General features: G+C 36.1%; 1 protein-coding gene across 5 annotated transcripts in view; it reads left to right on the top strand.

The window, feature by feature from the left end:
• Window positions 1-757: 757 nt before the first annotated feature.
• Window positions 758-14,036, top strand: part of LOC115212268 (alpha-protein kinase 1-like) — a 33,686-nt gene continuing 20,407 nt past the window's right edge. For 2 of the 5 annotated variants that reach the window (XM_029781107.2, XM_036503067.1), the window contains exon 1: window positions 758-901. The gene's annotated coding sequence lies outside the window, so the exon portion shown is untranslated. Of the gene's footprint in view, window positions 902-4,608; window positions 4,729-9,995; window positions 10,016-14,036 lie in introns of those variants that run through there. The other 3 variants (XM_036503065.1, XM_036503064.1, XM_036503066.1) reach the window with 3 other exon arrangements.

The raw sequence follows: 14,036 nt of genomic DNA on the forward strand, positions 1-14,036 counted from the left end.
TGTGTGTACGTATATGTATATGTGTGTATGTATGTAAAGAGAGACAGAAGAAATTGTTTATTAGAAGCGCATTATTATCCTACGGTTATTGTTATCGAAATTAGTGGGTGGATCCCAATCAAGCTTAGGGTTTGGTTATATCCTCCACTTCCCGGTGGTGCTTCAGCATGGCCGCAGGCGCATGGCTGAAAGAAATAAAAGAATAATGTTATCAGTCAGTTATTTTTACCTGAAGGACCGTCCCCAAAATGATCACAATAAGCGGCTTCCACTGTGTGTGTGCGTGTGTGTGTGTGCGTATAGCTAGCTAGCTAAACAGACAGACAGACAGATAGATAGATAGATAGATAGATAGATAGATAGATAGATAGATAGATAGATAGATAGATAGATAGATAGATAGATAAGTTTCTTTATTGGCCACACAGGGCTGCACACAGATGGGACAAATTACAAAGTAGAGCTTTTCTTTTGGGGGATGAAAAAAAAAGTGGCGTGGGTTTTCGATCAAAAGGGATCGTAAAAGGGAAAAAAGAAAAAAGAAAAAAAAGGAAAAGAAACAAAAGAAAAGAAAAAAGAAGAAAAAGAGGAAAAAAAGGGAAGAGGAAAAAAACGATCAATACGGATCGTGTAGATAGATAGATAGATAGATAGATAGATAGATAAATAAAGATGAGCAAGTTGTTGACAATTATGAAAGTATGTTTATAAATTATCTCCCTTGTTAACAAGTGCTTTTTATTTTCCGATCTAATTAGTTTTAATTTGTTTTTGTTTCTCAGAAAAACCAACCACTTCATTGTCAGTATATATATGTTAGCACAGATCTGTCTTTATATCACACTCTCTTACTTGTTCCTTACTTCTGGCTATCTACACATCAGTGAATCAATCACCGTAGGTATGTTTAATTCGTGCTAAACGATTTTTTTTTTTCACTATATTTTATTTTCCGCTTATCATTTTAGTTTACTACGTTTTCTCTCGGATGTTTGTTGGCAGTTGTTTTAAAGTTTATTTTGCGCTTTGTTACTTTTTTTTCGTCCTTCCGAGAGCAATAAAATACATATTACAGTTGTTACCAGTGACATATTACTGTTGTTTCTTTTCTTTTTTTTTGCTAATCGGCTTTTTGCCTAACTTTATGACAATCTGTCGTGACTACAGTTCTAAATTCAAATCTCGCAGAAGTCAACTTTGTTTTCTATCACCCCGAGTGCGATAAAATAAAGTTCTAGTCATATTAAGAAAGCGATCCAGTCGATTGTCCAACTCTTCACTTGGCGCCGAGTTTAAAAACCAACAGTAGTTTTATAACTCTTATCTATTAAGGACCTTTCTCCTCACAGCTCGCAATGTGTTTATATATTTTTCAGTTTTAATTCATGTTTGAACGATGCTAAGTATTTCGACAAAATGTGGATCCCGACTCATACAACACATGGAAAAAAAATAACAGATAAAGGGGGTACAATAAAGTACTGGCATTCTTTCGATATATATATATACCTGATGAGTTCCTGGTGAGAAACAGTACTGCAGTGGACAACGTTTTGAGTTCAAGTCACGTTAGAATCAAATTTGGCATAACTACAGATTCTTGCCCTACCCCGAATTAGGATGATCATAACTTTCAGAAAATTGAATATTTTTTAATGAAATTTTCTACGAATATGTTATGTCGGCGATGTTTGCCTCAAAGGCCTTTGCCTCAAAACTTTTTGGGGAAAGTGTTTTAGAAGGGGGTGGGGTGGGGAATTTCGGAAAATTCACCGGCGTCCACTTCAATTCGTCTTAACTTTCAAGAAAATAGATATTTTTTAATGAAATTTTCTACAAATATACCTCGGACTATGTAGATTCCGAGAACATAGGAATTTTGGGGGAAAGCAATTGAGGGTTACTTTTCAGGACCGTTCCCCACTCGGGTGTGTTTCGGAACAAGTTTTCTATATTTGTTTCATTTTCTCAGTTTTCTCCGTTTTCTGGTCCTCACACACATACTCTTTACTCTTTTACTTGTTTCAGTCATTTGACTGCGGCCATGCTGGAGCACCGCCTTTAGTCGAGCAAATCGACCCCGGGACTTATTCTTTGTAAGCCCAGTACTTATTCTATCGGTCTCTTTTGCCGAACCGCTAAGTGGTGGGGACGTAAACACACCAGCATCGGTTGTCAAGCAATGCTAGAGGGACAAACACAGACACACAAACACACACACACACATACATGTATGTATATATATATATATATAATATATATATATAATATATATATATATATATATATATATATATACATACATATATATGACAGGCTTCTTTCAGTTTCCGTCTACCAAATCCACTCACAAGGCATTGGTCGGCCCGGGGCTATAGCAGAAGACACTTGCCCAAGATGCCACGCAGTGGGACTGAACCCGGAACCATGTGGCTGGTTAGCAAGCTACTTACCACACAACCACTCCTATATTACATATATATGTAATTAAAAAAGTTCAAACGGGGAATTATTCTATTCAATGTCTTTCTGTTAGAAATGTTTAGATCTTTAGCTGGTATTTTTAGCATAACGAGTTATCCGGTGACGAGTTTTCTGGTGACAGCTTCATTGCATGCTGCTTCAGTAGAAATCTACGGTACCACAAACGCACAAAACTGAGAAAATGAAACAAATATGGACGACTTGTTCCAAAACACACCCGAGTGGGGAACGGTCTTCAAAAGTAACCCTCAATTGCTTTCCCACAAAATTCCTATGTTCTTGGAATCTACATAGTCCGAGGTATATTTGTAGAAAATTTCATTAAAAATTATCTATTTTCTTGAAAGTTTAGACGAATTGAATTGGACGCCGGTGAATTCCCCACCCCACCCCTCCTAAAACACTTTTCCTCAAGGGTTTTGTATATTCGGAATCTACACGATATAACACATTTTCGTAGAAAATTTCATTAAAAAATATCTATGTTTCTGAAAGCTATGATCATCCAAGATCGGGGTGGGGCAAGAATCTGTAGTTATGCCTCGAATTTGTTACTTTTTCTCATTTAGGTCTGGTAGGGAATTTCAATAAGGTAAGGCATACGTATACAATTGTGCCTCGACCCTCGACTTTGTTTCCTCATAACCTCCAGAAAAAAAATGGATTTGTTTTGACGCAACTTTTTTTTTACAAATGCTTCAGATGGTGCAGATTCTGATTATACAGGAATTTGTTGTAAAAAAATTTTTCCAAGGTCGAGAGCGGGACCAGATTCAAACCCTGGGGTGCTTAGGCACTTAAGTTTCGGTGGGCCCTTATACACGAGAATTAAAATCACGGAAAATTACCCAACTTAAATCTCAAAATACATCTATTTCATGTAATTGAATTTGATGAAAGTTTAAATAAATGACTGAAAATGTCGCTTTATAGAAACACTTTTCAAAATTCAAATTTTGCTTTCCACACATCCACTTGTGGTTTTGACTTTTCCTTTCTTGTGAAAAGTATAATGAAGGAGGGAAGAAAGGTTAAGATTTTTTTCTTTTAATGAAAGTTACAAATGTTTCAGAATGTGGATTCTGATAAAGTGAAAGAAAATTACGAAAAAGAAAAAAAACCCATTTTAGTGGTTGTTGCTGTTCCAGAGGCATGTGTGTGTGTGTGTGTATGTGTGTGTGTCTTAGGGGGGAGAGGTGGTGGTGGTATAGATGCTAACATTTAAAAGACATGCATTTAAAAAATTCTTCTTTTAAAATGGCTTTTATTTATTGTTTTGCGATACATGTAAAAAAATTTTAAAAATGGGAAAAATCCCAACAAAATCAGGGAAATTCAAACAGCTACTCTGAAAATCTGCTTTTCCAGTTGGGCACAATGAGTAATATTTACTGCATTTTTGACTTTGAAGAAAATGTATTTTTTACAAATGCTCACTGCATTGCCAAAACTATATCAGCTAAGCAAAGTCCTTCTCTAAATGCAGTAAAAACTATAACATATTCAGAACACTATTTCAGAAAATTATTACTGTTCTCTTTGAGCATATAAAAGACAGGGTAAAATAAGTAAGACAAGATAAGGTAAATTTGCCTCTTCAATTCTCCAGAATTAAATTTGAAAAAAAACTCATACATATAAGCATCCGTCTTTAGACATCAGAAAGATCAGAAATGCAACAAAAATTAAAGATATCTTAGTCAAATGAAAGGAGATCATGCAAAAATAGCACAAACGAAACTCGACTAAATCTAAAAACTCAACACAATATTCTCTATAGCTTTTTCATGAACTCCTGGAGTGGCTCGCTTCCTGATATATTTATGCACCATGCAGTTAAAGAGAAGTAATTATTAAAATTAATCATTACTCATTTTGTGCCAATTTAGACATTAGATATTAGTGTGGGAAAAATTGGATGTAGAATCCATCAGAGAAAAGAATATTGATGGTTAAACACCAAAATATATCCAGATATTTTATTAGCTATCCCAGTTACAATTGGGTCAAAGTTGATGAAAAATTTCTTGAAAAAAGAAGTACTTGTCACGTCACCTATGTTTCAAACTTTCTCAACTTTCACAATGACTACATGAACCATGTGGCTGGGAAGCAAATTTATACATGTGTGTGTGTGTGTGTGTGTGAGTATGTGTATTGAAAAGTTGCTATTTTGAATGAGATAGTATAACAGTTAACCAAAGCCTAGAGGTCTGTGTAAATTTATGAATATCCAAATTCCAAGTAGGTATTAAACTTGATTTTTTACCTCTTATTTTCTTTTGATATTTTATACATCTGAATAATTTACAGTGTATATGCGAGAGAAGAATAAAGCAGGAGATTTAGTTTGTCTTTTTATTATATCATCATAAATTATATAATCTTTACAGCTGTTTTACAAGTGAATACTTGTACATTTTGTGGTAATCATTATGGAGACATTTGCACAATCATACTGAAATATTGAAATATCAGATCTTTATGTATATAAATGAGGTTGGCCAAAAGTCCCCTGACAGTAAATCAAAACTATTTAATTCCAAGATTTATCTATGCTTAACAATTGAATGAATTTAATAAAAGCATCTAAATATGAGTGGTTGGATACTGTCAACTTAACGTGACAGTCCTGTAAGGGAATTACACCACCGCTGTTTAGCCTTAGGAAGCATCAACGCTTCCTGTCGGCCTTGACACATTTCCTCTGTCCTTATATATTTACGAAGGGGAGACAAACACCCCAACAGCTAGGCCTGCATCTAGAGACATGCATGTTTCTGGGTCTTGCCCATCATCAGTCTAGAGTAGCAGAAGCCTTCTAGCTGAAGATATCTGTCTAGACTTCATAAATATATCGCTCCACCACCGTACATATCTTTATGAGATATTTAGAAATTTAATATTTCTGATCTAAATATGAGAAACATCATGAAAATAGTTCAAACTGAAGTCCTTCTTGAGCGACACATTTTTCCATTTGAGCCAATACTGAATTACAGATAGCATTTATGGAGTTTTGATTTACTGTCGGGTGACTTTTGGCCAACCCTTGATATATATCATCATCATCATCATCATCATCGTTTAATGTCCTCCTTCCATACTAGTATGAGTTGGAAGGTTTAACAGGATCTGGCCAGGCAGGAGCCTGCACCATACTTTGGTGTCTGTTTTTGGCATGGTTTTTACGGCTGGATGCCCTTCCTCACACCAACCACCCCGCAGTACATGTTTCAGTAATTTGATTGCGGCCATACTGGAGCACCACCTTGAAAGGTTTTAGTGAAACAAATCGATCCCAAGACTTATTTTTTTTAAAGCCCAGTACTTATTCTGTCAGTTTCTTTTGCCCAACCGCTAAGCTAAGGGAACATAAACACACCAATACCAGTTGTCAAGTGGTGATGGGAGGACAAACACAGGCTCAGAGACATATACACACACATATATATACATATATGTATAAAATAAAATACAGAAGGGTTTTGAAATACCACTTACTATAAACAGAGCTATCACTCTAAACCACAATTTACTCACTATAAAAATAGTTCTGTTCATAACAAGTGGTATTTCAATACCCTTTTGTATTTTATTTATGTTTTACCTATAAATGTTTAAAATTGCTATTATTAACTCTATTATTAACATTATTATTAATAATGTTAGTGATATTTATTTAAATTTAAATTTACACACACACACACACACACACACACACACACACAACACACACACACACACACACACACACACATGTATGACAGGCTTCTTTCAGTTTCTGTCTACCAAATCCACTCACAAGGCTTTGGTGGGTCTGAGGGTATAGTAAAAGACACTTGCCCAAGGTGCCACACAGTGGGACTGAAGCTGACACCATTTAGCTGCGTAACAAGTTTCTTATCACACAGCCGTGTCTGCACCTATATGTGTATGTTTGTGTGTGTGTGTGTGCCATTATTCAGTTTTTTTTCAAGATTTCTTTCCAATAGAGAAAGAGCTGGTTTCTCACCTAGATCCAAGGCTCCTTCATTGGAATTTCAACAACATCAACAGGGTATTTTTGTATGTATGTATATGTGCAGAATTGTATATTTTGTATTATGTATGTATTCTCATGCATATGGTTGCACATCCAGACATGCTCATATATACTTAAATGATAAACTTCTGGAAAGTTTTACAGATTTTTACAGTTCCAGTGATGGCTTTGATCTGTAGTCTCTGAATCAGCTTTCTCCTTTCTGGTTTTGGGAAGCTAATTTCTCAAGATTGGTATTTAGGCAGTGTATTACATATACCAGTGCCCCAATAATTACAAATATAAACCTGAACATGTAATCTGGATAGAGTTACTGTAGATTTCTCAATAGTTCAGTGTAGGTATTTTCTTTTTCACTGATCTTCAGCTTTATGTTAACATCCACTGGGCAGCTAATTTCCACAACAGTACACAGTTTCTCTTCTCTATCCCAAATCATTATATCAGGTCTGTTGTGCTTACATTTTATTGAGGTTTCCATAGGACATTCAACCAGTACTCCTTTTTATTATGTATGGCTATGGCTTCTACCATACTGTGCGTTCTTATTTCTTTGCCCTTGGAGTTATCCTGATAGATCTCATTATGCAGTATCCGAGCTATAACATCATGTCTCATTGGTAGATAATACTGTGATGATATTTTTGGACAGCTGCTTAAGATGTGGGTGATAACTTCGGTGTTAACTCTACAAAGTCTGCATCAGTTATCACATTTTGTTGCTTTACCTGTGTCTCTATTCCTTTTGTGCATCGGGTATTTAGTTGACATTTCTTGTTCCTGGATTGCAAATGCAATACCCTTCAAAGTGGGAGTTAGTAATCCGGTTGTTGGTCCATGATAGACTGCTTTGATGATCAATGTTATTATCATCCCAGAACTTTTTACGAACATATCCATGCACAATCTTCTGCTGATGTATGCTCATCTTTCCATCTGATGATACATTGCAGTAGAGTCATGCAACCCCTTTGAGCAGGTACATACATAAGTAGGTAATTTCTGCAGAAATAACCTTATCAAAATAAGTAGGTAATATATTGTGGATAGATATCCCACATTGATTTTATTTGAAATGCATATAAAAATTGTAATTCAAAATTTAAATGGCTGTTCTGTTTTCTGATCTTTCAGAGGTTAACTTTGCCTTTCCTTTCTCTTGGAGAGAAGTTTAACCCTTTAGTATTTAAACCGGCCATATCCGGCCAAAATATTTAATCTGTTTTATACTCAAACTGACCAGATCCAGGCTCTCACACTTACCCTACAATGTTATTCTACATTAAGTAATTACACCATCAACATCTTGAAGATATGAGATAATGCATGATTAATTCAAATCAATGTGTATCAATAAGCATTATGTTTGATAGAATAATCTGAATGCTAAAGGGTTAAGGTATCAGTCTAGTACCATGCTGATGTAATGGACTAACTCTTTTCCATTCCTTGTTGACTTTGTACTTAAATTGGAAACATTATTAGTATTTTGCAAGAGGCAGATAGAGATCGATATATATTGTGTACCGTTGGCGATTTTTTTTCCTCTGTCTTCCCTTCTCTGGATCTTTCCTTCTCCTATGTTTTCGACGAAGAGCTCCGCTCGAAACGTTAAACCCTCGTTCTTTCCTTCTTTCCTGAGCGTCCAATAATACTATATTTGTTCCACGTCCTCGCGTTGTGTTTTTTTTGTGCTATCTTGTTTGGATTAACTTTATATATATATATATATATATGTATATACATACAATAAAAGCAATTAAGATTCAAGTCAATTCTAATGAATTTACTTGAATGCGGTACTTAACTTAGATGCACCAGAAAACTATATGGTGTTAACCATACAGTAATGTGGGGTGATTATAAACGAGAAAGAAGCAACAAGAATGGATTAGTTTTTAGTACAATTGTTTCATACAAAGACAGGCTTTCATACAATGTTTGCAACTTTTAATAAAGCCTGTCTTTGTATGAAACAATTGTACTAAAAACTAATCCATTCTTGTTGCTTCTTTCTCGTATAAATATATATATATATATATATATATATATATGTGTATATATATACTTGCAAATGTGGAAATATATATATATAATATGTGCAAATCTTTGGCTGGGCTCAAGGAGTCATACAAGAGCCTCACATTACATCAACAACGACGCATTTCAGTGATTCTTTCTAGCAGTGACTTTGCACATATATGAGAAAGCAGCTAAGATATATATATGTATGCGGATCTATATCTAGCGTAAGAGCGTCAACATAGTGGATTCTCTCTCATAGTTGTGTATTAATAATATTTACCTGAATCTCAGTCTTTTATACGCTAGGCCACTGGTGTTTAAATTGATGTTATTAAATTAATATCCAATTTTTTCACCCTCATTTTGACTATATATATATATATAGGGAGAGTTTACGAAAAAACAAAAGACGAAGACAGGTGGTGTACAAAACAAACAGATGTATTAGTATAACGCTCAGGAATAGAAAAAGTTTTTTACGTTTTGAGCCTACGCTCTTCTACAGAAAGAGACACAGAAAAAAACAATGAGAGAAAAAAATGTGTGTAGTGGCTAACAATCTATATATATATATATATATATATATAGATTGTTAGCCACTACACACATTTTTTCTCTCCTTGTTTCTCTCCTTGTTTTTTTCTGTAGAAGAGCGTAGGCTCAAAACGTAAAAGACTTTCTCTTTTATATATATATATATATAAAGAGAGAAAGAGAGAGAGGCAATTATGTGGATAAATAAATTAGATGCTTCATATATATTAGATATGATAAATTTAAAATATGTATATATGTATAAATGCAAAACGAGAGAAAGCAAAAGGTGGAGACTTTCAGACGATGAATATCTAAGTACAAATATATAGATATTTATATTAATAAGTCCAACTTACACAGAGTTCAAATGACAGAGAAAATTAAAGAGAGAGAGAGAGAAGGAAGAGAAAGAGAGAGAGAGAGAGAAAGTAGATTGTTTGTTATATTTGTCGTGTGTTTTATTTTATTATTGAATTTTCCAATATGTTTCCTTCTTTATTTTTTTATGACATTTTATTCAGTGGCAGGTCTACCCTGAAATGTTACTCTTATCTATGAAAGTTATATTCTTTTTTTTTTATCCCTTTTTATTTATTTATATTTTTTTTGGATATTTTGTTGTGATTTGTTTCCCTTAATCCAACTTCTTGATAAGAAGTATATTAGAAGGGAGCGATAAGAGTTAAGAACAAGAGGTCATCCTAACAGTTTGTAATTATACAAAATTGATTAGATATGGTATCTACTGTAAAAGAGTATATAATTTCCTGATGAATCTACTCAACTGTCATATCACCTCCAACTTGTCATATCACCTATATACCATTTAAAAATTTTTTCTGCAGTCATTTATATAGCAGAACCAGTGTAGCACCCAACAGAATGCCTTGTAGTGCTTAGTTATGTTTCTTTTCATGTTTTAAGGTAAACCCTTGCACTTTTTTTTTATTTTTAATTTCTTGAAAATAAAAACAAACATAAGAATTCAGAGCTGACATATCTCTGAATGAACCTTGAATTGGATATACCCCTATTATATGAGCCTACAAGTGAGCCTCTTTGCAGTCATTTTACATGTTAGAAATCTGAGACCCCCTTCGGTTACAACACAGACCATGGGATTGCACCTAGAAAGTTACCCTCCCAGGCACAAGTCCAAGCAAGGTTGTTTATGGAAGACCAGCAGTCGCCCATGCATACCGGCCTCCCCTCTCCATACCACTGATGTTATCCAAGAGAAAGGCAAAGGCTGATACAGCTTGGCACCTGTGATGTCGTAACTCATTTCTACAGCTGAGTGAACTAGAGCAACATGAAATAAAGTGTCTTGCTCAAGAACACAACACACAGCCTGGTCCGGGATTCGAGCTCACAACCTCACAATTGTAAGCTCGACACTCTAACCACTGAGCGCCTTCATGTGTTAGAAATACAAGGACATATATTCCAGATGTGCTAGATGTGTGCTGCACACCCATTGAAAATGGCAAATTCATTATAAATATTAACCCTACTCATTAATTTAATCACAAATCTTAATGGAAAACTTTTGTTATACCCCTGAAATTTGGTGGCATTGGGTGTAGCAGCACATCCAATACAACAACCACCATGTGCCATTGTAGAAATAGTAGTTAAGTGTGGAGGCGTAATGGCCCAGTGGTTAGGGCAGCGGACTCGCGGTCATAGGATCGCGGTTTCGATTCCCAGACCGGGCGTTCTGAGTGTTTATTGAGCGAAAACACCTAAAGCTCCACGAGGCTCCGGCAGGGGATGGTGGTGATCCCTGCTGTACTCTTTCACCACAACTTTCTCTCACTCTTTCTTCCTGTTTCTGTTGTACCTGTATTTCAAGGGGCCGGCCTTGTCACTCTCTGTGTCACGCTGAATATCCCCGAGAACTACGTTAAGGGTGCACGTGTCTGTGGAGTGCTCAGCCACTTACACATTAATTTCACGAGCAGGCTGTTCCGTTGATTCGGATCAACCGGAACCCTCATCGTCGTAACCGACGGAGTGCTTCCATCAGTAGTTAAGTCTCACTCAAATCACACACAACCATCTTAAAAATGAAAGGAGACATGATAATGTGCTTCCAAATACACCCTGCTTGAAAATAAGATGGGATGGTCATAGCTGAAGTGCTTTTGATCATAGGTCTGCTTGATCTGGACTGGCCTGATGCAAGTAATCAACTCAGTAAAGTACCATTTATTCCTATAGAAAACAGTATTCCAAATCTTTCAGTTGAGAGTGGTGTCCTTTAACCCTTTAGTGTTCGCATTATTCTACCAAAATTAATGCTTTTTTTTTTTTGTTTTGAACTAATCATGCATTATCTTGTAGCTTTGAGATTTTGATGAGGTAGCTGTTAATTTTTAACACGATATTGTAGGGTTGGTGTGAGAGACCAGATATGGCCAGTTTGAACATAAAACAGGCAGAATACTTTTGGCCGGATATGGCCGGTTTAAATGCTAAAGGGTTAAGGCAGATTTTTGGGCCCGGTTCTCTTTCTTATTCATATCAACGAAAGATTTTTGTTTTCAAATTAACAATGCTAAAGTTATGTGATAACAATGCCTAATTATTTCTAGACTCCAAAATACTATAAATGATGAATAAAAATTTAGTTCAATGGGTCAATTCACTTCATGTAAAAATTGGTATGTCCAAATGCAATGTTTTATAATTAGGGCATGGTAATATTCACAAATAATAAGGTGGCAAGCTGGCAGAAATGTTAGCATGCCAGGTGAAATGCTTAGCGGTATTTCGTCTGTCTTTACATTCTGAGTTCAAATTCCGCTGAGGTCGACTTTGCCTTTCATCATTTCCGGGATCAATAAATTAGGTACCAGTTGTGTACTGGGGTTGATCTAATCGACTATCTCCCTCCCCCAAAATTTCAGGCCTTGTGCCTAGAGTAGAAAAGAATATTCACAAATGATACAAACTGGATTCTACTCATTCCATTGTTTCTAGTATCAAAGATCAAGGTATAACTGTGTCTGGTGATTTAAAATTTTATATATATATATGTGTGTGTGTGTGTGTGTGTGTGTGTGTGTGTGGAGGCACAATGGCCTAGTGGTTAGGGCAGTGGACTCGCTGTCGCAGGATCGCGGTTTCGATTCCCAGACCGGGTGTTGTGAGTGTTTATTGAACGAAAACACCTAAAAGCTCCACGAGGCTCCGGCAGGGGGTGGTGATCCCTGCTGTACTCTTTCACCACTCTTTCTCCCACTCTTTCTTCTGTCGGCCTGCTCGCTTAGCCAGCAGGGTGGCATCATTCAAAGGCTAAAACAATGCGAACGCATTGTGACCAGCGATGTGTAACTACATCTGATGGTCTGGTCGGTCACGTGATGATATATATATATATATATATATATATATACACACACATGTCATGTATACATACACATATGTATAATTATTAACAACAGAAGCAGTATTACTACCAAAAAGCAATCTTTATATTAAACCTAACATTGATGCCAAATACTGCATACTTACCTTGTGAGGACCTTTCATTTAGATGCATGGTGCATAGATGTACACAAAACATCCACATTAAGTTGGATGGACGGACATGCATGCATGCATGCATACATGCATACATGCATCCATACATGCATACATACATACATACATACATACCTACATACATACCTACCTACCTACCTACCTACGTACGTACGTACGTACGTACATACATACATACATACATACATACATACATACATACATACATACCTACCTACCCACCTAAAAAAAACCACCCACCTACCTACCCACCTACATACATACATACATAGCTTCAAGATTTCAATGATGTGATTGTTTTTTTAAATATAAAAATTGGAACATCTTGTTTTAACACCTTAGCATTTAAACCAGCCATATCCAGACCTAAATGTTCTACATGTTTCATCCTCAAACTGGTGAGATCTGGCCTCTCATGGCAACCCTACAATCTCATTCTAAAGATAAACAATCATTTCACTGAAATCTTGAAGCTATAAGACAATGCATAATTAATTCAAAGCAACATGAATAAATAAACATTACATTTGACTGAATAATCTGAATTCTAAAGGTTAAAAAACAATTATTTTGTCTTGCCCTTCTTTTTTTTTCTTATTATATCTATAAAATTATTTTTTCTAACCAATCCTATGACTGGCACCTGGCAGATGCCAGGACCCCTGGACTGGAGATATGTAAAAAGCACTATCCGAATCGTGGCCGATGCCAGCACTGCCTCGACTGGCTTCCGTGTCGGTGGCACGTAAAAAGCATCATCCGAATCGTGGCCGAAGCCAGTGCCGCCTCGACTGGCTTCCGTGCAGGTGGCACGTAAAAAGCACCCACTACACTCACGGAGTGGTTGGCGTTAGGAAGGGCATCCAGCTGTAGAAACATTGCCAGATAAGACCGGAGCCTGGTGCAGTCTTCTGGCTTCCCAGATCCCCGGTCGAACCGTCCAACCCATGCTAGCATGGAGAACGGACGTTAAACGATGATGATGATGATGATGATGTATTGAGCAAGTAAATAAAACACCCAACAAAAACAAAGCACCAGACAGCTTTATTTATAAGTTTCTTTATTGGCCACACAGGGCTGCACACAGATGGGACAAATTACAAGGTAGAGCTTTTCTTTTGGGGGATGAAAAAAAAAAAAAAATTGGCGCAGGTTTTCGATCAAAAGACAGCTTTATTTATGCTACAGTAAACAGTAGGAAAATTATGTCATGGTCTAATAACTGATGATATTTGATGAGTCTATACAGTAGGGATTTCAATTGTCAGGATTTAAACCTGCTTACAATTTTTAATTTCACTTTAGGTATTGGTGGTGGGGTAGAGGGTAGGAAGGATCCAGTTTGAAATTAAAAAAATCTTCTCTTCATGTGGTATGATGCCAATTTTATTAA

This window comes from Octopus sinensis, linkage group LG5 (genome assembly GCF_006345805.1).
Source record: "Octopus sinensis linkage group LG5, ASM634580v1, whole genome shotgun sequence".
NCBI lineage: Eukaryota > Metazoa > Mollusca > Cephalopoda > Octopoda > Octopodidae > Octopus > Octopus sinensis.